General features: G+C 51.9%; 1 protein-coding gene across 1 annotated transcript in view; it reads left to right on the top strand.

Annotated features, from left to right (window-relative positions):
- Nucleotides 1-4,200: 4,200 nt before the first annotated feature.
- Nucleotides 4,201-22,734, top strand: part of DLGAP3 (DLG associated protein 3) — a 60,767-nt gene continuing 42,233 nt past the window's right edge. Inside the window, exon 1 of the mRNA XM_032642582.1 lies at nucleotides 4,201-4,399. The gene's annotated coding sequence lies outside the window, so the exon portion shown is untranslated. The remainder of the gene's footprint in view (nucleotides 4,400-22,734) is intronic.

Below are 22,734 nucleotides of genomic sequence, written 5' to 3'. Positions count from 1 at the left end.
AACAGTATATGTAAAATAAACCATAAAGCTCTTCAGGTAAATTGGGTTTATCTCAGGAAAGTGAAATTTAATGTTAGGAAAATCTCTAAATGGAATGATGACAACAGATTAAAGGAGAAAAGCCATATGATCATGTCAAAAGATGCAGAAAAAGTCCTTGAAAAATTCAACATATATTTGATTAAAACCTTAGTGAATTAGAAGTAAAGCGGAACTGCCTTTACCTGATCAAGAGAGGTGTTCAAAAATCCTACAATAAGTATCATCCTAAAGAAAAAATGTCAGAGCATTAAAGTTATGAATGAAACAAACATACCCACCATCACCACTTCTACCTAACGTTGTACTCTATTGTACTCTGGCCAGCACAATAAGACAAGGAAAATAAGCCAAAGGCAACAGGATTATTTTATTTCTCTAAATACATTAAACATAATTATTTTATGTTCTGTGTCTCATAAGTCTAATAACTGGGTGCTTTGCAGATGCATTTCTGCCGTTTGTTGTTCATTTTCTTTGGAACTTTATCTGTGGAAATTATTTGAGGCCTAAGATGAAAGTGAGTTCGTCTAACAAAGATTTACATTTGCTTCTGCCAGGCAACTGGGGCACTACCTGTCTGGGAACATTTTATACTAAATTTTTGGTTTCAGGTTTTTCAGATCACCTCAGTAGAGTGAATTTGATTTGCACGTGAGGTCTAAATTGTAGTTATGGAATCTCAGGAGGTGACTCTTCCTCCCTACACTCATTGTTATTGCCAAGGTTTAAAACAGATAATTTTCCTTGCAATTTCCTACATGTGGGGATGGGGTGAGTTTTTTCCTAGTTCACCTGTACATTAGAGTAGAGCCCTTTAGGGTTCTAAGTTTAAACAGGGAAGTATTTGCCCAAGTTAAACCCTGTGCTTCATCTTCTTTCCCTCATGTCCTGTCCTGTCTTTCCCTCATGTCCTTCTTTCACAAAAAGTGAAGTTCAATTTCATATGTTAGCAAATACCCCTGAATCAGTTATTTATTGCCACAATATTGTGATATAACACATTATTCAAAAAATCAGTGGCTTAGGGCTTCCCTGGTGGCGCAGTGGTTGAGAGTCCGCCTGCCGATGCAGGGGACACGGGTTCGTGCCCCGGTCCGGGAAGATCCCACATGCCGCGGAGCGGCTGGGCCCGTGAGCCATGGCCGCTGGGCCTGCGCGTCTGGAGCCTGTGCTCCGCAACGGGAGAGGCCACAACAGTGAGAGGCCCACGTACCGCAAAAAAAATACCGAAAAACCAAAAACAAACAAACAAAAAAATCAGTGGCTTAAATTAATAAGCATCTATTATTGCTCAAGAGTCATCAAACTGACTGGGTGGTTCTTCTCATTCAGCTGGTCTCACTTAAATGTCTGCAGTCAGCCACAGTTAGGTATATGTCTCTGTTGCTCTCGGCTGGACTCTCTCACATGGTTGGGGGTCAGCTGGCTATAGGCTGGTCTATGATGGTCTTGTCTTGGTTAGCAAAACTCTCTTGTATCTTGTCTCTCATCCGACAGCAGGTTACCAGGCTTGTTCTCAGAAAGGAGGCAGGAGACCAAGAGAAAGAGTAGAAGTAGGCAAGCTTCTTATAGCTTAGGCTTAGAACTGGCACACCATGACTTCTTCCACATTCTATTGGTTAAAGCAAGTCACAAGTCCACCCAGATTCAAGGGGTGGGAAAATAGAGCGCCCTCTTGATGCAGGAAGTTGCAAAGTCATATGGCAAAAGACAAGGATTCAGGAAGAGGTGAGCCCCTTTTGCAACCAATGTATTACAGCTCCCAAGGCTAAAGTTGGCTTCAGTGCTCTGCTCACCTCTCTGGTTCTGCCTTCACTTAGATTTTGGCTGGAGTGATTTTTATTTTTTTGCCAGCTCATTGATGAATTTAAGAAGATTTAAAAATTAAAAAAAATCATTTATCATGCTTTCAGTGGGAGGATGAACCAAGCACCTGGTCTGCCATACTGCTTGATTGACATTTTGATGAATTTCTGTCTCTGTACATGTGTGGCTCTCTACCCTAATTCTCTCTCCCAATCTTTGAAACTCTACTCATATGCTTCTGTTATGCTTCTTTATTTCTTTGACTGCCCTTCTTCACCCAGACAGAGCTCTAGATGCTAAAAGTATTTAGTGCCCATTTCTACTAAGGCCTGGCGTTCCTAATACAGCAGTCATAATTTGTGGAGTGCAGGGTCCCTTGTTAAAAAATTATCAAGAATTTCAAGACAGTGACAGCAGAGCATAAAACCTTGTAAGCATGGGGCTCTGTGTGACTGCACCGCTCACACTCCCATGAAGCTGGCTCTCATAGTAATGATTGATTTACGTCTCCATCTCCCTTATACATCACTGGATGGATGTGGGAGAACACTATCTAAAGTCTGTCTGACTAATCTTTATGCCTCAATGGGCTAGCAAGGTGCCAGGTACAATCAGTAAATGTTTGTGGAATAAACAAGTGAAAACTACACTATTTCTCAATCTAAAACACATCAGCTCTTTTATACAACTGTAAGAGAAATGTAGAGAACCATATAAAATGTCCCTATCCACTGTAAGATGCTCTTCCAATTTCAGAATAGTTAACAAAGTATACATCTTAGAACTGAGAAAACATAGTGGTGCCTTTTAGCATCCTACATGGAAAGTGAGATGCTTCTTGTAGTTCTAAGGGGGGTTCCTAGGATCAACTTTATATCTTATTTTCCCTGATATCTGCTCTTGGCCGATCCCTAGGCTGGGGAATTATCTGCAACCTTAGCTCATGTTGAAACGTCTTGACTGAACAGGTCATGTGGGCAGCAGGACAGGTGACCAGTCTGCCTATCTCCCACCAGAACTTTATGTCATGTGGCATCTTTAAACATCTTCTTGGGAAATGGAAAAAGGGCTTGACTCCCAGTTTTCATTCACTTGGGCCTGTGACTTCTACTTTCTCTGCCTCAGTCTCCCCCTTCATATGAGGAGGAGAGCCAGTGACCCCAAAGGGGTACAGGGAGAAGGAGGTTGTTGGGTGGGTATTCAATCAGAACTACTCCAAGGTCTATTCCTAGACTGGAGGGTGGTCAGTGTCCCTAGCCTCCCAAGCCCACACCTCACCACCCCAAAGCTTTCAGGACCAGAAAGTGTGGAGGAGGGAAGAGGGCAAGAAGGCTTTAAGGTTGCCCACTACTCTCCACCCCAACTTTCGGAGCCTGGGGCAGTGCTCTCTTCACACTCACCCAGGGAAATCGGAATCCAGAATGAGCCCCTCCCCAAGCGGCTTCCCCAGTGCGCGCGCCCGCACCCCCATTACAGCATCGCTCTGGGCACCAAGACGGATTCAAGCCAGGGACTGCTGCAGTCAGCTCTCCTCCGCCTCTCCTGTCTCCTGCAGCCTGTGTCCTGGCTCTGCAGCCTCCGGTTGTGCTTCGGACCGTCCCCTTTCCCTCCCCCACCCCGCCCCCACCTAGGCACGACCCCTGGCTCAGGGCCTAGCGGTGGACGGGCACAGTGGGTACAGGTGGGGGCCCCAGCAAAGTCGACAGGTCTAGCGGGGTTCTCGCTCCACACTGGGGATGCCTGGGCTGTGTGGACTGTGAATGGGGGATGCCTGTCTGTGGCTCTGAGGCCCGGCACAGCGCCCCACCCTGGGAAGCAGAGGAAGGGGGCTCTTAGACCCGAGGCCAGGAGCTGAAATCGAGTAGCTTACCCGGGAAACCCGAAGAGTCTCCTAGAGGGATGTGCCCGGGGGGCTGTGTGTGACATTCAGGGTGTGACTGTGCCTCAGTGGGGCGCGAGACCGTGTCTGGGAGGCTGTGTGACTGTTTCCCTAACCGCCCGCCTCTGGGCTGGGGTCCCTGTGCCTAGGCGGCTGTGCGTGACTGTGACTCTGTGTGTGCCCGTTCCTGGGTCCCCGGCGGTCCCCGGGGAGGCGGGGGCTTCTTCGCCCCCCCACCTGGGTCTCCCCAGCGCTGTCGCTCAGCTAAGCGGGGGCTCCTCTGAGACCCCGGCGGCCGTTCGCGAGCTGCAACCTCGGCCCTCCTGAGTCCCGTGCGGGGGCGGGGAGCTCGGTCCCCCCCCCTCTCGCCGGCTCCGGGCTAAGCTGCCGTGCGCGGGGGCGGGGGCGGGGGCGGAGGCGGAGCGCGCGGGCGGGATCCCCCCCGCCTCCCCTTCCTGGTCCCCGGGAAATCCAGCCTCCGTGGCTTGGCCGCCTCCCGCTCCCGCGCCCGCAGCCGCTCGGCGCTCGCTCGGGGCTCAGCAGCCAGCGTGGCCCCTCAGCCTGGGGCTCCGCAGTGCCGGGCCCCGTCTTTGCCCGCCCGCCAGCCGCCGCAGCGCCCCCGGCCCGGGCCGCCGGCACCATGTAACCCGGCCGGAGCCCAAGCCGGGCCAGGTAAGGCGCGGAGAGGGGTGGGGACGGGGCCTCGCGCGCCGCGCCCTCTGCAGCGCCCCCCAGCCTCGGCCTGGCTGCGGCCCCGGCGCCGCCCACGCCCCGGGCTCCGGCGGCCTCGGCTCCCGGCCCCGGGATGGGGGAGGACTGGGCCTCCTCCGCCGCCCCCGCCCCGCCCTGGCTGCCTGCGGGCCTGACCGGAGGGACGAGTGGTGGACCACGCGGAGCGCGGACCGGCTCTCGGGGTAGAGCCTCGTGGCCGCCCGCCCCGGCCCAGCCCTGGACCGCAGAGGCTTGGGTCTGGGAGGGAGTAGCCAGCTGGGTTGTGGAGGGCAAGTGTCGGGGAGATCCAGAGAGAAGTTTCCTCTGCAGGTGTGTGAGTGCGCGTGCGTGTCACCGTGGGTCTGTGGGTGATTGTGTGTGCCAGTGAGTGTATGCAGCGAGTGTGCATGTGTCATTGTGGGTGAGTGTGTGCGTGTCAGTGGGTGTATGCCGTGTGAGTATGGAGGGTGTTGCTGTGTATGTGTCGGTGGACATGTGTGTGAGTGAGTGTGTGTTGTCACTGTGTGTGTGTCTGTGGATGTCTCTGAGTGTGTATGCGAATGGATGTGTGTGTGCCGGTGCGACTGTTTCTGTGAGTGGGTCCAGGTATCTGTGGCCTGTGTGAATGTGTGCGTGCATGCGTGTGTGTGTGTGTGTGTGTGTGTGAGAGAGAGAGAGAGAGAGAGAGAGAGAGAGAATGTATTCGAGCAGGGTTCACTCTGAATCACTCGCACCTGGGCTTTGTCCCCTCCTCTCCCAGGGGATTTCTGGTGGTATTGGGGATGGGACAGGGAGAGGGGACTTTTCAGAGGTCAGCTCAAACCCCCTCCCCAGGGACTCCTCACCCCTGACTCAGGCAAGAGCTGCATTGCACTTTGCACGTTGGTTCCCACCTTCACCTACCCCATGGGTGATGCTACTAGTTGTGTCCTAGCTGCATGCTGAGGCCCTTGGGCCTGTGGGTGGGGGAGCTGGAGTGTATGTGCCTGTGTGTGCTTCTCCTTCTTGGGGCCTGGAACTTGTGTCACCCCAGTACTGTTTCACCAAGGGCTCTTTAGAGCCAGGCGCTCAGGAGGCCAGGTGGAGGCTTCTGTCCTGTTCTTAGTCTTCAGAGCAGGTGGCTGTTTCCAGACTTCCAATCCCTAAATTTCCAAGTTCTGGGTCATTGGTTCAGCCCACTGACTCTGGTGGGTCTGTGCAAAAGCTCTTTGAAGTAATAATAATTTTAAAAAATGCCCTTATGTCAGTTCAGGGCTTTTAAAAAACGCTCCCTTCTCGACACTTTTCTCATCTTCCTAACATTCCCGGGAAACAGGCAGGGCAGGTTAAGCCATATGAAATTGCCAATATTCAACTGTTTTTGTTTTTTACCTACAAAACAGCAATTTCATGTGGTTCAACTTAATATAATGCCAATTTACAGATGAGGATGTTGAGGCTTGAGAGGTGAATTGCATTCCCCACAATCACACACTGCTAGTCAGTGGTTTGGAAAGACTCCAACCCAGGTCTTTTGGTGACTCAAAGAGCTGGGCTGGGCCAGGGTTAGAGAGTGGTACTCCCTGGTGTGCTCTCTCTGACCCTGGTGGCATTGCCCTCCACCTCCACCCAGCATTCCCTGAGTGCTGGGGCTACTTCTGCACCCAGCTGCCAGGGCCTAAAAGGGAGAGAGGAGGAGAAGAGAAGAGGGAGGGGAGGGAGAGGCTTCGTGAGTTGGCAGTGAATCAGGGTCTAAAAAGGGAGCCGGGAGGGCTAGGGTGGCAGGTGTTTCTAAAAGGAACATGAACATAGGATGAACAGCCTCAGATACAACCCCCGCATCCCCCACCCCCCCGCCCCACTGATCTGGCAGGCAGTGCCCACTGCATTTTATGCCAGGGGGCTCACATCCAAGGAGTGCGCTTGTATGTAGCTTTAGAGTGATGGCCAGGGGAGGAAGCTTAGAATTGACTTGGTCCAACCTCTTAATTACAAAGTGAGGAGACTGAAGCCCAGAGAAGGGAGAGGACTTGCCCAAGGTCACACAGCAAACTTGTGGGTTCCTGACTAGTTTTAGCCTAGGAACTTTACAACCTTCCATGTTGCTTTCCATTCCTAGAAACCCCCAGTCTCACCCCACGCTCTGCCCATCAAAACTGAGCAGAGGGGATCTGGGGAGAAGAAACAAAGACTCAGTAATCTTAAGGCTGTAGATCCTTCAACCTGGGACCCCTTTCCAAAGAGAAGGAGTTACAGATGTTCCTGGGAATGGGGATTCCTAGACATACCCACCACTGAGGGAGGCCATTGAGCATCTCTTAATTCCTGCTGAGGGGTTGAAGCTGCTGCAGGCCAGACTCCCAGACTTTCTTCTGTGGCAGCAGCTGCCTTCAGCTGCTGCCTGGCAGCTCACATCATCTCTCTCCAGTTGATGTTGGAACTTGGGCTGGCTGAGCTCCATTTTCCTTCATCCCATCCAGTTTCTGATGCATTTTGCCTCATTGGCCTGATGGTTCCTTACTTCATATGTTCCTGTTAGGTAGAGAAACTTCTGGGGCTTGTCTGATTTTGGAGGGGTCTGTGGTTACCCTTAAACTCTTTCTAATTAAGCCTTCCAGGAGCCTGGGCTAAATGATAAAGATAAGTGTTCCCGGGCTTCCCTGGTGGGTCAGTGGTTGAGAGTCCGCCTGCCGATGCAGGGGACACGGGTTCGTGCCCCGGTCTGGCAAGATCCCACATGCCACGGAGCGGCTGGGCCCGTGAGCCATGGCCGCTGAGCCTGCGCATCCGGAGCCTGTGCTCTGCAACGGGAGAGGCCACAACAGTGAGAGGCCCGCGTACCGCAAAAAAAAAAAAAAAAAAAAAAAAAAAGATAAGTGTTCCCATTTTACAGATGGGAAAATCAAAATTCATAGAAGTGCTTCCTATTTGTTTGGTTTTTCTATTAATCTACTGAGATCAGTGGAAGAGGTTCTTTTGAGTGAGGGGACAAAAGAGCAAGTGACAACAGGAGCTTTTGTCTAGAGGGGCTTCTACAGACCCCTTCCAGTGTCTTCCCTCCCCATGGTCAGGAAACCGTTCCAGCATCTGATTTCATTCCACTTGGTAGATTCAAAGCTTTGTCTCTCAGTGGGGGTTGGAAGAACAGCTGCATACCCTCCACTCTACAAGCGGTACGTCTTGATTCCCTCTTTACCCACCCCCTCCCCCAGGTCTGAAGGCTGCTGGCTCAGCGGGCCTCCTGCCGTCTGGGGAGTCTGGGTTTGAGCTGGGGTGAGGTGGTGGCACCATCGTTATGGCAACGCACTGCCAGCTCATCGTTGCTAATAACTTGTCAAGTCCCTGGGCTCAAATGCAGCATGCCTTCCCGTCAGTCCTTCTCCCCATGTTACAGAAAGAAAAAGTGAGGCTGTGAGGGAGGGGCCTGTGAAAAGGGAATCTGGGGAGGTGGGTGGCCTTGTCCTTGGGGTTTTAGCTGGAGAGCTGCGAGGAGGTCGCTTGGGGACTGGTTGACACATACGATTATATAAGTTTGCGTATGACTGCATGGGCTGTTCCATGTGGATGCACTCAGAACATACTTGTATGAACCTGTACATGCTAGCTGACGTGTTCATGGGCCTTTACACAGCGGTCCACATGCAAACACGCCTCCAAGCATCAGAACGCGCTTGTGCATGAATGCTGCCTCTGCCCTCTGAACATAAGGCACCCGGGAGATCTGGGTTTGTGGGGGTGTCCAGGTATGTGGGTGGGGATCTGATCTTTTTCTGATGCTGCTTCAAAGTGTCTTGTTAACAAAGGGACAGAATGGTCCCAGGGTTCCTTTTTCCTTCCAGTCAAGAGCTCAGAATGGGAATGGGCTGGGGATGGTGTGAGCTCCTAGTTCCCCAAGGCCCCTGCGTTTATGCCCTTTGAGCTCAGGTATCTCCTGCCCCCCTCACTCTCTGTTCTTTCTCATCCTTCCCTCTTCCTGTGTGTAAATATTAAAGAGCTGAGCCTGCAGGGCTGATGTAGACATGGGGAGAGAATGAAATTGAAGGATTCCCTTGCCCCCATCCCGACACCCCCCCCCCCCGCAGTCCTCCGCTCCTGCCTCCTCCCCTCTCCCTTCTCCCCTCCCCTCACTCAGTGCTTCCACATGTCTCTCCTCCCCCCAGTCCAGATGGGAGCTGGCTCCTTCGGAAAGGGGGCTCAGAACGGGGTGTGGGGAGCTACCTCTCTCTGCCTCCCCCCGCCATATCTGCTTACAGGGCTGGGGGCCCCCACGTGAGTATTTATTTTATTTTATTTTGGGGGGGGTGGTTGAGAAGGAAAGTGGTTTTAGAACCAGCTGTGAGTGGCGTTGAGAGGCTCAGGGCTGAAAGGAGGTGGGTGGGGTCCTCTCTCTAGGCTCACTCAGGGAAGCCTAGAGTCTGGGTTTCTTTTCTTTCTTTGGACATAGAGGGAAGAGAGGAGTACCAGGTGCCTCCGGTGGATGGGAGCGAGTGTGGGAGGGGCAGGGGAGAGGGGCTTCTGTACTAAACCGGGGGTGTAGTGGGGTAAGCCTTTCGTTTCTGGCATCCTGGGTTTCTGGCAACAAGACCGCAGAGTGGCTGGGAGCTGTCCCAAGTGCTGAATTGGACTCGGTGGGATTTGCTCCTTTGGAACTGTCCCGGGTATTGAACGGGGCTGCGTTGGGGGCCCAATGATGGAAAGGCTGCTGGGCAGTGCTGAGGGCTCATTAGAAAAATTCTCCCTGATGACCTACTTTCCAAGGACAGGGTCCCTGGACGGAAAGATAGATTTTGGGGTCCTTCCTCTGACCTTAGGCCTCACGGTTCCTAACGGTAATTTGGGAAAGGGAACTCCTCTTTTCCTGTTTCAGTTCCCCTCCCCTTTCCAAAAACCACCGCACTGTTGGTGTGGGGCTAGGGATGGAGGCTGATGTTGCGGTTGTGAGCTCTCTTCTCTTGGGTAGTTTTTAGTGCAATAAGCTTAGGGGTGGTTAGCACCAGCCTTTCTCCTACTGGGGTCCCAGAACTTCAGGCTCAAGGCAGATCCGGATTAAGAGACCTTCAGGTTTGCTGGTTAGGCCTGGGGTGCGTAGAGCTCAGGAGTTTAGGATAATTTGATTGACCATGTAGCATCCCCCTGCCCACCATACTTTCAAACTCAGGACAGGAGACAGTGACATTTTCTGCAGCCTGTCCTCATGCTTTGCCCACCCCAACCAGAGCTCAGAGCAGCATTTGGGAGAGACTTTGTTGGGGAGAAAGATTTCCAAGCAAAGGACTCAAGGAGTGGGTGGGATTGTTCATTGCCATGCAGCAGAGAAGGAGGAGGCTACTAGAGATGGGGCAGTGGGAAAAAGAGAAAAATCTGGGGGGGAGAAAAATGATTCAAATCGGGGGATGGGGGGTCTGGATTTCAGTTCTTAGCTCCCTTGTAAATCTTTCCCGCACTATCTAGGGTCAGGATCATCTTAATTTTCTGGGTTCTTGTGCTCCATCTTTGTAAATCTGAAGGGAATAGAGCAAGGACTTATTTTTCCAGGTCCCTTCCCTTGTCATCCCAGGGGGATGAGAGCCAAATGTCAGGACATGCAGATGAGACTGTGGGGGAACAACAGGCAGGAGTGGATGATGGCAGCTTCACCTGCCATCCCCAAGGAACAATCAAATATTCAAATGGGATCCTTCTTGAGGGGAGAGGAAGGAGAAAGTTTCTGGATGCTGGGCAAAAACTGGGTGTGGCAGGGAGTTCAAAAGAAAAGGGGAGGTATTTAGGGACCCCAAACTGAACCAGTTCATCCCTTTCCAGATGTGACTTCTACTTACTAAGGAGCCCCTCACCCATCATGTTTTCGATGTAACTCATCAAGATGATTCCTCCCTTCTCTAGCTGCTTGGGAGGAGCTGAGTTCTCCTATGCTGTGGATGCTGGGAGGTGGTGGGTGTGGGTGTGGGTGCCTGTTTGGGGAGGGGAGGTGTTTGTGCTCCACTCAGCTCCCTTGGTTACATAACAGCTTTGATAAGACTTTACTTTGGAGCTGCTGCTACTGCCTGAAGCAGTCACCCCTCCACCCCCACATGGAACGTTGGATGTCCACCCCCTTCTCCCTGGCCCATTGGAGGGTCCTGCTATTCACGACCCAGTGTTCCAGCAGCTGCCTTCCTGCTGGGAGGTGTCTTCAGCTTGCTTCCCTGCTCCCTACCCAGCTCCTCTTTTCTAAATACTTGCTTCTTTTATTATTGTGAGCCGAGATCACCCCCTGCCCCTTTACATTTTTAAGCCTCCAGGTCTGCCCTGTCTTTGCTGGGGTCCTTGGCTGGGGTGGGAGGGGTTCACTGAACGTCATGAAGCTGCCCTCTAGGGAAGAAGAGAAGCATCCCCAAGAAGTTTTAAGGCCCAGAGATAATTTTCTTACTGTTCCTTCCTCTGCCCCAATAGCCGTTTTGGAGTCTGGGAGCCGTGGACCATACCCAGAGATGCTGGGAGGAAGAACTCTGGCCTTGATATTTTCTCTTCATTTCCCCTTTCAGAATTAAAAAGTTGTATATATATGGGAGGTGGGGGCTGCCTGTTGGGTGGAAAAAGGTGCACCTATTCTGAAGTGTACCTACTCCATTGTTCCCTGCCTCCCAGGTTGTCTGTGGAAATATTGGTTATTCCAGGCATGAGACAAGGGGATGACAGAGCCCTTTTTTGGAATGACTTTTGTTTTCTTTGAGTGGGTAGGAATGGAGTATATCCAGGAGTGGGGCATATCCTATTGATAATAGGAATAACTTTCTAAAATGAAGTGGGAGACTGGCAAGAGGAGAGAGCAAACGCAAACTTGTGATGTCACTTGGAGAGAATATGGACTCCTGGCTTTGTGCACATCTCTGCTATTCCAGTGCATGCGCATGTGTATTCCTGCTTGTGAGCGTGTATGTGACTGTGTATATGTCCATACATATGTGTGAGTATGCTGTATGAATGGGTACAAACACATTTATGAGTTTGTGTATTACGTGTATATGTATGTATGACTCTGTGTATGCGTCTGTGTATATATGTGACTATAAAGGCAATTACTTAAACCCGTGTGTGGGAGGGTGCTCACCCAACCATACATATATGTGAGTGTAAGTATGCATGTGAGCACGTATGTGGGGGCACATGAATTAACAGCATGTGAATATGTGTACCTAAGTTGAGTCATTCATGTGAATAAATGTGACAGAAAGAATGAGACGGAGAGGTTCTGACTAAACACTGGGACTGTCCAAAAGTTGTTTTCACACAAGCTTGAACTTGATCCACTCTCATGCCTGTGGCTCTTTTCCAAAAACCAGGCTCCTCGAGGTGTCTCAAGTTATCTTCTCATGGGGACCCAACTCTTCCCTGCCACCATCCGTATGAAAGGATCTTGCAGAGGAGAAAACTGTACAGGCCTTGGGGACAGCTGAGAAAGGGAGCTGAGCTCAAGGCTGATCAGATGCTATGGTGCTCAGGGGTGTATGTAGGGGAAAGAGTTTGGGAGCTTGAACGTTACTGCTGAAGTTTCAAGAATGAAGCAGAACAAGCTGGGCTTAGTGGGTGAGAGGGGTAGGGATTTTTAGGGAGGCCCAGGTGTGTACATCAGCTTCACACATGGGCGTGTGTACATGTATATGTGTGCATTACTTGTCTATGCCTTAATATGCATATCTGAACATAAATGCACTTTCTAAAATGTATACATACACGTGAAAAATCTACAGGAATGTACATATCAACAGAGGGCTTTGTCAATATGTACATACTTGCTAACACACATATGCATATAGACAGAGTAGAAGAAATATGTGGGCATGTGTTAATACTGGCCTGATTGCCACCCATGATGACATACACGTGCACATCACTCACCCAGGTTAACAACAGCCTACAGATAGTCCCTGTTCCATCACATGTGCCTCCCCCAATTCATCCATTCATTCAGCCAGCGTTTTTCTTATGTCGGTGATGTGCCACATACCGTGCTGGACACTGGTGATGGTCCTTGACCTTAGGTAACTTACAATCTAGAGAAGGTAAAAGACCTGGATCCAAGTAAGGAGAGTGTTCAGGAAAGTAGGAGGACATAAGTGTTCACGGGGGAAAGTGGAGGCCTACGGAGGGCTTGGTCAGTTCTGGAGCAGGGAAGGGAGGGGTTTGGTAAAGGATCCATAGAAGGGGAGGCCTTTGAGCCAAGGCTTGAACAGGTGTTCACCAGGTGGGCAGAGGTAGGAAAAGGTGGTTTAGTGACAGGAAATGTCCCAACTGGTCTCCCTACCTCCACCCTTGCCAGCCCCTCCTCCGGAGAGTCTCCCCACAAAAGCAGCCAGCTTAAGATGAGATCATGCCTTTCCAATGGCTTTCCATCTCACTCAGAGTGAAATCCTAAGTGCTTAGTGGGGTCTGAGTGACATAAGTGCTGTGTGTAAAATAGCCTCCAGTGACCTCCCTGATCTCAGATGCCACCCCTACAAGTGCCTCCCTTCGGTTCCACAAAGATGCTGAGCACAGCCTCACCTTGGGGGCCTCTGCTTTTCCCTCAGCCTGAAACGCTCTCCCCTCCAGATACCCACGTGACTTGCTCCCTCGCTTGATTCAAGTCTTTGCTCAGAAGTCACTTTTTTGGAGAGGCCTCCCCCACAGTCTATCTTTTGTTTGTTTGTTTGTTTTTGTTTTTGCGGTACGTGGGCCTCTCACTGTTGTGGCCTCTCCCGTTGCGGAGCACAGGCTCCGGACGCGCAGCCCCAGCGGCCATGGCTCACGGGCCCAGCCGCTCCGCGGCATGTGGGATCTTCCCGGACCGGGGCACGAACCCGTGTCCCCTGCATCGGCAGGGGGACTCTCAACCACGGCGCCACCAGGGAAGCCCCACAGTCTATCTTAAATAGCCCCTTGTCATGCTGTCCTCTCACCTCCCCTTTTTAAAAAATAATTCAGCACTTACCACTTCCATTATTTCATATATTTGTTCATCATCTCTTTGTCCATTAGGAGAGAAACTTCATGAGAATGGAGCAAGAGAATGTTTTGTTCACTACTGTACCTACTGTGTCCAGAGGAGTGCCTGGCGTTGGAGGCACTCACTACGTATCTGTTGAATAAACAGATTTTAGGAAGATCGCACTGGCAGCCAGTGATGAGAGTGGATCGGGCTGGGCCAGGATACAGGCAGGGAGATCAGTTAGGAACCCATTGTAAGAGCTTTAGTGAGAACTTAGGATTGAGGGCAGCCTGATGGAGAACATTGGGAGTGGAGGTGGAGAAAGGGAGATACCGTGTCCAAACACGCGCATGTATGCACACACAGGCACACGTGAGCACATGGCATATTTAGCCAGTGACATCTACTATCTTAGTCGCGGAAGGCTAAGGAAGAAAGTAAAAGTGTCTTTATATGTAAAGTGGTACGTATGTCACGAACACCCAGTGACAAGCGGGACAGCCTCCAGCTAACCCTGGATGATGGGATCTTCTCACCACCACCCCACATATGTCTACCCCTGTCAGCCAGGCTGCGAAGGGCTGCCAGGCAGGTTCCATTTGATCAGTGTTGCAGGGCCCCTGCCTGAGGGAATAGGGATAGGGCACAGGGTGCTGAGTGGTGGAAAGGGCCTTTGGAAGGCAGAGTCACAGAGCCTGAGAGACACACGGGGAGAGACACGTGGACCCTGAGAGGGGTGCTCAGAGCCCGTGAGGAGCTCAGGCCTGGCCGAGACTTCCTGAGGCCAGATGTGGTGGGAGGCAGGACAGCGTCCTCAGGCAGCATCCACTTTCTAGCCCTCACCTTTTCCTGCCCCCACTCCTCTCCCTGTTCCACTCTGGTCCCGTTTCTTAGCTGGGTGGGTGCCTTGACCAAGTATGGGCTTAGGAGTGAGTGGTTCCCCACTAGGGTGTGGGAGTTCCGGGATGTGGGGACACCCAGGGAACTGGGACCCGATTTCTAGCGGACAGGCTGGGGCTTTGGCGGTAGGGGAGGAATCTCTCTGAGAGGCTCAACTGTGTCTGATTTCCTTTCTAAGGAAAGAGCATAGAGACTTGAGCTTGTGTTGCAGAATGAGGAACTGAGGTTAGACCTCAGGCACGACCATTCAGCTTCTAGGGTGAAGTGACTGAAACTTAGTACCTGGGGAACGCTTGGAGGCGGGCTGGTAAGAAAAAGAGGGAGAGGTGGGACCTGTGGGTCAGCCCCGCTCCTGCCGCTGCCTGACCTGCGTAGGGGGCGGGCCCTGAGGCCTAAAATCCGCGTTGAGAGATCCGCAACCCCTCCAAGAGCTGGGTTGCCTCATTTCCAAGAGCTAGAGCCCCTTCCAGGTTCCGGGGTGTATGATGGGGACCTTCTGCCAATCTCTCCTCTCATCTGGACCACGGGCGGGGGCGCTGCCGCCGCTCCCCTCCCACCTGGGCTCTGAGCGTGGGGGTTGGGCCGAAAGAGCCGCCAGAGCCGCCCACCTGCCCGCGGTGTCATGGCAACGACTCTGCCCACGTGGACGACGAGGAAAGGGAGGAGAAGAGAGGAGAGGAGGCACCACAACAGACAGGAGGATGGGAGGGGGCTCCTCAGGGTCTTGCACGTGGGAGCCCGAATCCCTCCAGCTTGGCCCAGGGCCCCCAGGGCAGGGTGGGGCTTGTGCTCCCGGCCTGGCCTCAGAGAGTGCGTGTCCTTGGGCGTCCTGAGTGATGACGACCTTGGCCTCCTGGGCTGGGCGCCGCCCCCCCAGTGGAGTCCTGGGGGAGATGGGGCTTTGGCATGTGCAGATCTTTCCTTCTCGCCCCACCCCACAAGTCTGGGAAGGTGCCTGGGGTTGAGGGGATGAGAGCACGACCTACTTCTCCATTTTCTCACTATTTTTCAAAAGGAAAATGACCCACTTTTCAGCCAATCGGACTGGGGCCTTTTCCCAGGCTCATTCCCTGAGCCCCCCTGCCCAGGCCTCTGCTCCATCCTCAGCCTGTTAGTCACGTGCTGGACCCACTTCCTGAGGGAAGCAGGTGCAACTGTGTGGAGGGTCCTTCCCTGCCAATCCTGCGGCAGGCAGGGGAGGGGCCTATTCCAGGGGTGGCCAGGGCCTGAGTGATTTTACATCAGCTCCCCTTTGGGCTGACAGTCCCCATTGACGGCCATGGTCCTGGGCACTTTGAGTGTCCTGTCTGCCATCCCCTTACACTGCTAGGATGCACACCGTGGAGGGGCAGGAAGGACTCTGGGGAGGGTGGGAGAAGGACTGTACCCCTCCTCTTACTCTGTATTAGTGGGTGGTGGTGGGCTGTTCTTCCCAAGCTGCTCCATTTCCATGTGGAAAGGGAGAGCCGGTAGCACTGGAGAACCATGTCTGTCTGTCTGCCTGTCCAGAGAACCCTCCTAAGGGTTCTGTCTATGCCTCTTCTTCCCAAGCCCCTCCTCCTCTCTAGGTTATTGGTCCTGGGCCTCAGAGCCCCTCCCTCCCTCAGCCTATATTGGCTTGGGCTGGCTTGGGGGGGATGATTAGGGATTTAATTATTTAGTTTCTCCAGCTCAGTAAGATTAATTCCATCCATCACAGGCAGGCTAAAACCATCTCCCGATCTTTGGGTGCCTGGCCAACCCAGAGGGAGGCAGCATCATTGCTCCACCTGGGCCTAGTATTGGATCTGGGAACAATGAATAAAGTTCATGTCGGGGGAGGATTTAGTGTATGACATTGAGCAGATGTGGGTGCTTAAGTGATGTGAAATGAACATGTGTGTCGGTTGTGTGGGGATAAACATGTGAACGTGTATGTGAGGTTTTGTATCTGTGCAGCTTTCTGTGTGCACAGGCTCAATGTCCATTGGATGAAAAATGCACGATGACCCGTGTGGGAACAAGTTTGTATATATCTGGTGCACATTATGTGATGATGACTAGCTGTTTGAGGACAAATGCCATGTGAGTTGCGTTGGATGAGTTCTGCATGGCTGTGTAGCTGCTTCTGGAGAACACGGTGTGTTAAATTGTGGAAATAAGCTGTCTCGGGACCGAATGCCTATGTGCAAGGGAGGGATGGCAAGGGTGGAGGTTTCCTGAGGCTGAGTGATGAATCAGGGGCACACTGAGGCTCCACCTGGTGACCCTCAACAGACCCAGTTTGGTCAGAGGAGAGATGCTCCTTTAGACCTGCCCAGGGCTTGGTCTCCTAGTGGTTGAGAGTGTCCAGGCCAGGACTAGATCCAGATTCAAATCCTCCACCCACCTGTGTGACTTTGGGCAATTTTCTTTGCATTTCTTGGCCTCAATTTCCTCATCTGTAAAATGGGAATAATAATGGCACCGTACTGCAAAGGATGGTTGCGAGGCCGACACAAAGAAGTACATCTAAAGCACTTAACACAATGCCTGTTCAGTTGTAGGCATTCAAAGAGCTGAGCCTTACACTTCAGAGTTGAAAGGTACCAGAGGGTGTATGATCTGAAATGTGTTCTGTGCTTGAAAAGCATCCTATACCATCCTCCAAAGTGGTCCTCCAACCTCAGCTTATATGCCTCCCTGGACAGGACACTCCCAGCTCTCTTCAGGAAACCCACGTCACACTTTACCAGCTCTGCCTGGCTGGAGAGTTCTGGTCCAGCTGCTGGGAGTCGTTTCCCTCATGCCTTCTCCCATTTCTCTCCCTATTTCTATGCACCAGCGGAGGGGTGCTGCTTCTTGATGGCTCAATTACTGATCTTGAACTTATTGAGCATCTACTATAAGCCAGGTTTTGTTTATACAGAGATAGATCAGATGGATCCTGGTTTTCAAGGAGCTCGCAGCCTGCAGACAGCTATTTATCCTACTGTGTTGAAGTATGGGACCTTAGAGAAGGTAGCAGCTGCTTTGCTCTGGGATTGATGAGGAGGGCACGCTTAGGTGAGGTTTCTCGGAAGAGAGGATACTTGAACTGCATCAGAGGCAAAGTTGGGAGGACAGGCTTTCCATACGGAAGAATCTCATAGTCTGACTCCTCTCCCCATACTCTCTCCCGTTGTGGTCCTAGCTCCTGCTAAGCCCGGAAGTCCAGCGAGGAGAGCAGGGGTTAAGAGACCCTGGCTGCTGGGGAGGATCAGGCAGAGCAGAGGGGAGGGAGGTGCCACCTCGTCAACCTGGCAGTTTAGCCAACCAACTAGCCTCATCGGGTCCCCTGGGGGCTGGCTCTGTGCTTGACTTCCCTGTAGGAGAGGCCCAGAGAAGACAGACCCTGGTGTGGGCAATCCTGGCCCCACCTCTCACAGAGAGCTTCCAGGACAGTGTGCCAACCCAGGAGGCAGGCTTCATGGGGCAGCAAGACACCTGGGCCAGAGAGTAGCAGCACAGGCCACAGGCCTGGCCTGGCTGAGAAGCTGCTGCCCAGGGGACCCCTTGCCATGGACTTGGGATTCTACCTGTTGTGTTTCTAATGGCCCTAGAAGGCTCAGGTCTGGCAGCATCCTGGAGGCCCAGGGCAGCATCAGCCCAAATCTCATCGAACACATACAAATAAAAGAAGGCACTAGGGTGCTCACGTCAGGAGAAGCCAACGTGTGGAAACATATGTGCCAGTTGCCTTGAACAGATCAGCTTATTTTCTCATTGCCACAACCTGAGAAGGTAGGTATCGTTATCCCTATTTTACAGATGACCAAACTGAGACTCATGGTCACGCAGGTAGGCTGAGATGAATGGTTGGAAGCAGATGATTGTCTTTTCAATACTGAGCAATAAGTTCACCGGGCTTTCCCTCCCGATCCTTGGAGTTGGAAGAGAGACCACCAGCCCTGGCTGCGGGGATCAGTGGGGTCTACAAATCAAGGGCGTCTGGTTCTCTCAGATGCCATCATCTTGGCCACCAGAGCTGCTCTGCTGTCTTCAGCATGCTTAAGGGGTGGGAGGTCTTCAAAAGGAACCTAGGTGAACAGAAAGTCCTGGGTGAAGCATGAAACAAATGAGTATTCAGGGTTTTGGATCTCTGATCCATACCTGATTCAGGTATGGGCTACAGCCTCTGACTGAGGCTGTCTGAGAACCCTCTCAAAGGCGCTGCTCCCAGATCGCACGTTTTAGTGTTTTCTCCCTGGTAGTCAGGAGCTAACCCTCAGCCCTGTGCTACTCTCCCCGCAGTACCTTAATCCTCATGACATCATGGTGAGAAAAGAGCTAGGCTTGCCCCCATTTGGAAGGTGAGGAAACTGAACTAGAGAGAGATGCAGGGACTTCCTTAAGGCCACGTGTCTAGTAACTGGTGGACCTGGGACATGAACCCAAACAGTTGTCACTTGGGACCCATCACCCACAGTCTCTCTCGTTAGCCGTCCCTGACCAGGGTCCTATAGGAGTCTAGTCCTGGGATCCTGCCTCTCAGCGGTTGGTTTTGGGATGACTTCCCCAAAGAAGACTCCTGGAGACCTTCAGGAGGGGGGAGCAGGGACAGGCTGAGCAGCCTGAGGATTGATGAGTTGACAGAAAGGGAAGAGTGGGCCAAAAGCAGCTGGCTGTGGCTGCAGCTAGCGGGTATGAGGGGCGAGGCTGATCAGGCAGAACTGTATCTCGTAGGGCATTTGGTAGCCCTGGAGAAGCCTGAACTTTGCTTCTGGTGCCTCTGGGCTATATGGCCCCAGCTGGGAGAGAAGCTGGGACCCAGAGAGTCTGGAGGAAGAGACCTACTTGGGGCTGGGAGATTCCCTCCTCACGGTCTCCTTCTGCTCTGCAGTGTGGGGAGTGTAAATTTCCCCCCTTCATTCCTCTTTCCCCTTGCTGCCTTCCTTGAACTCTGCCAAGGGGCACACCTAGAGAGCCCCAGACGTGGCTGGAAAAGAACCATCTTTACCTGCCATTTGAGAGGCGCTAGATAAACAGTGGCGAACAGGGCTGGGTTTGGTGGTGGGATTTCGAATACCAAATCCTCCAGGGGCTCTCTAGAGCCCTTATAGGGAAAGGAGCGGAGGTCCTTTCTGTGGGCTGCTGGGTACAGGAGTAGAGTGGAAAGTGACGACATTCATTCATGTGATAGATACTTTTTGAGCACCTGTTTGTGCTAGGCATTGCTCTAGACACTCAGAATACTGCAGCACATAAGACAGACTTAGTCCCTGCCCTCCTGGGGCTTATATTCTGCTATGGGGAAACATACTATAAACATGTAATAGATAAAGAAAATAATTTCAAAGAGCAATAGTGCTCTGAAGCAATGAAACCGGGTGATGTAGAGCGTTCCTGGGGGATGGAGTCCGACTTTAGTTAGAGAGTGGTCAGGGAGGGCCTCTCTGAGCTGAGACCTGAGAGATGAGACAGAGGAAGCCATGGGAATATCTGGGGCAGAGTGTTCCAGCAGAGAGAACATCAAGTACAAAGCCCCCTCAGGTGGGATTTTCAAAGAGATTATAGGTAGTGTGGGTTATTCACGGGCTGAGCACTGTCCAATGGGTCAGGAGATGGATTTAGACTTGGATCTTCCTGCGTCTCAAGTGTTTTGGAGCAGAAAGCCCATTTTCTGTAAAATTCCTACCCTAAACCCCTAGGAAGAGTTGATTAAATGAAGTAATAAAGGTGAATGAAAAAGATCCCAAACCTTCCTCCTGTTCTGTTCCCCCTCCCTTCTTTCCACTTTCTGGGGTAGTGAGAGGAAGAGAAGGCTTTTCTAGGGTCCTAAGGGTGGGGGCTGGGCACGAGGCCTGCCGAGTCTTCAGTGACAGAGCTGGGTAGCGAGGCTGCAAGAGGCCAGGGGTGAGGAAACCAGCCCAGCTGCGGAGATCCTGCCGAAGGCAGCTGAGAAAAGCCAGTGCTGAAATGGTCAAGGGGGCTGGGACAGCCCTGGGTGCAGGGAAAGGCTGGGGCTGAGGAGGAATTCCTATCTGTGGGCATGGGAGTGTGGGCTACAGGTCAGAGGCTCTGTGTTAGGGCCCCCCACTAGCTGGCCCCTTCACCGGGGATGGAGCCCCAGCCTCTGAGCTGCTGTCAGGATAGGGGGTGGAGGAGGACTGGAAAGGGAAACTGAGGCAGAATCCTGGCCACTCTGGTTAGGTTGACACAGGGAAAGGGGGTGGGAAGGCAATGCCTGAAACTTTGAGATCCCAAGGGCACACGTAGCTCACCCGCAGGTGTGGAGGAGCCTGGGCCTACAGCAGCAAAATGAATTCCAGGCCTCACTTGCTGTAGGTTCTGCTGTGTTGGAACTGGTGAGGGGATGACCTCAGAGGCTCCAGTGTGAGGGGACTAGAGAAGGCTGATCCACAGCAAGAGAGCAACTGTACCCTTTTGCTGCCATCTGGACCATCGTGTCCAGCTTGTAGCTCTTCCAGACAGCTTCTTGGGGGAAGGCATGAAGCAGTTAATACTTGATTTCTGAAATCTTTATCTTTGCCCAAAGCATCACTTTGTGTCAGCCTCTGAGACCCTGGCTTTTGTCGAAGGCACCTTGCTCCTTGGCTGCCCAGGTGTGGACAATCTTGAGTAAGAACTGCTTTTTTCCAGTAGAATACCTTCGGTCTTATATAGCTGTCCCAGAGATAGTAAGTGACCTACTCAAGGTCACACTGTAAACCAATGGAGGAAGTCATAAAAATGAAAATGCAAATACGGATAGCTACCTTTATTGAGTATTCACCATGTGCCAGGTGCAGTATTATATGCTTTACCTGGTTAACCGTCACATCCTTCATCCCTTTCTGATGGTGCTAATATTATCCCCATTGTACAGAAGAGAAAATAGCCTGAGAGAGGTTAATCACCTGGCCAAGTACACACAGCTAGCAAGTGAATGGAAAGGGACTTAATAGAGTCTGACAACAGAGGCTATACCAATAACTGCTTTGATCCAGGGAGTTTGGGAGTCACCTAGGTCTCCAGAAAGGAAAATCAGCTGGTTTGGCCACACAGGGTCCTGGGGGAGAGGACAAGAAACCACTGTGACTCTTTCCTCTGCAGCCCTTTTCCTTCCTCCATTTCCCATTGTTTTTCTGGAAGGTAATTGCTTGGGGCAGTGACAACCTCCTGGCGAATTACACAGCTGGTTTCCCAGTGAGATTTGTAACAACAACTCTGCCAGCCTGGCAGCCCCCAGCAAGTTCCAGTTTAAGACACTAATTGCTGGATTGTGTAGTTGGTGCTAAATTGGGTAATTTCTCGGTGACAGCATGTGTGCCACTTCTTCCAGTCCCAGAGAGATGCGAGCTGCATCAGAGAATGTGTCACTCACAGCACCCTCCTAGCCTCCTTCACTCCCCACTTCCTAGCCAGCTACAGGCAACTGCAAAAGCAGCCGCTTCCCTGGGCTCAGAGGTTCACCATCTGGGCAGCTCTCTGTGTGCTGGTGGCCTGGGATAGTAGATAGATGACTTGGTGCAATAAAAGGGGGGAAAGTAGCACCAGCACCCAGCGTTGTCAGAGGGTTTCAGGGAGCTTCCTTTATTCTGTACTTATCTGACCTTGGACTTGGAACAAATTCAGTACTCACCACTCAGGGGAAAAGGCTAAACCACACTTTGGTTACCTCTGGAGCGTGTAGTATGTGTGTGGTTCTTAGTCGTTTGTTTCCTTTTTAAAAAACAAAACAAAAAAACCAAATTCATTACTGTGTTCCTTCAGAAGGGTGTTTAATTCGTTTGGCTTCCCTGAGCAGCAGCCCCGGTATGAGGAAAGCTCAGGCCTTGGAGTGAGACTACACTGGGTTTGACTTCTGGGTTTGTCACCAACTGTATGACCTTGGGACGGTCAGCCCCTCCAAGCCTCAGTTTCTTCTTCTGTAAATTGGGAGGTGGGGATAATATCTATCCCTTGGCATAGTTGTGGGAATTAAAATGTCATAAGTGAAAAGGATCTTGTTCTTTATAGGCTCACATCCACTCAACAAACACCTGCCATCTACCAAACATTGTTCTAGGAGTGGGGGGGGGGGATAATGCAGTGAATAAGATGGACGAAATTCCTGCACTTACATGGAGCTTACATGTTCCATGGAAGAGAGACAGACAATTTCTGAATCACACAAATTGACAATGGTAATGATAGAAGAGCTATAGAGGTACACAGTGCCTTGAGAGCACACAGCAGGGGTATCTGACCTAGTCAGGGAGGCCAGAGAAAGCTTCCCTGAGGAAGCAACAACCGGGCTGAGATCTGAAGGGTGTGTAGGAGTTAGCAAGGCAGAGGTGGACGGGAAAAGCTTTCTGGACGGGTGGGGGGTGGGGAATACGCCCCGTGATGGGAGAGATCATGGGACTGCAGAAAGACTGGCCTGGCTGGAGCAGAGGAAGCAAGGGGGAGAGTGTTGTGAGCAGAGTTTGGAAGCCCAGGAAGAGCCAGAGCCTGCAGGCCTTGTTGGATGGGTTAAGGCATTTTATCC

Source organism: Phocoena sinus, chromosome 1 (genome assembly GCF_008692025.1).
Source record: "Phocoena sinus isolate mPhoSin1 chromosome 1, mPhoSin1.pri, whole genome shotgun sequence".
Lineage (NCBI taxonomy): Eukaryota > Metazoa > Chordata > Mammalia > Artiodactyla > Phocoenidae > Phocoena > Phocoena sinus.
Note: the sequence above shows the minus strand (reverse complement) of the source record. Positions and strands in the feature narration are given on the sequence as shown.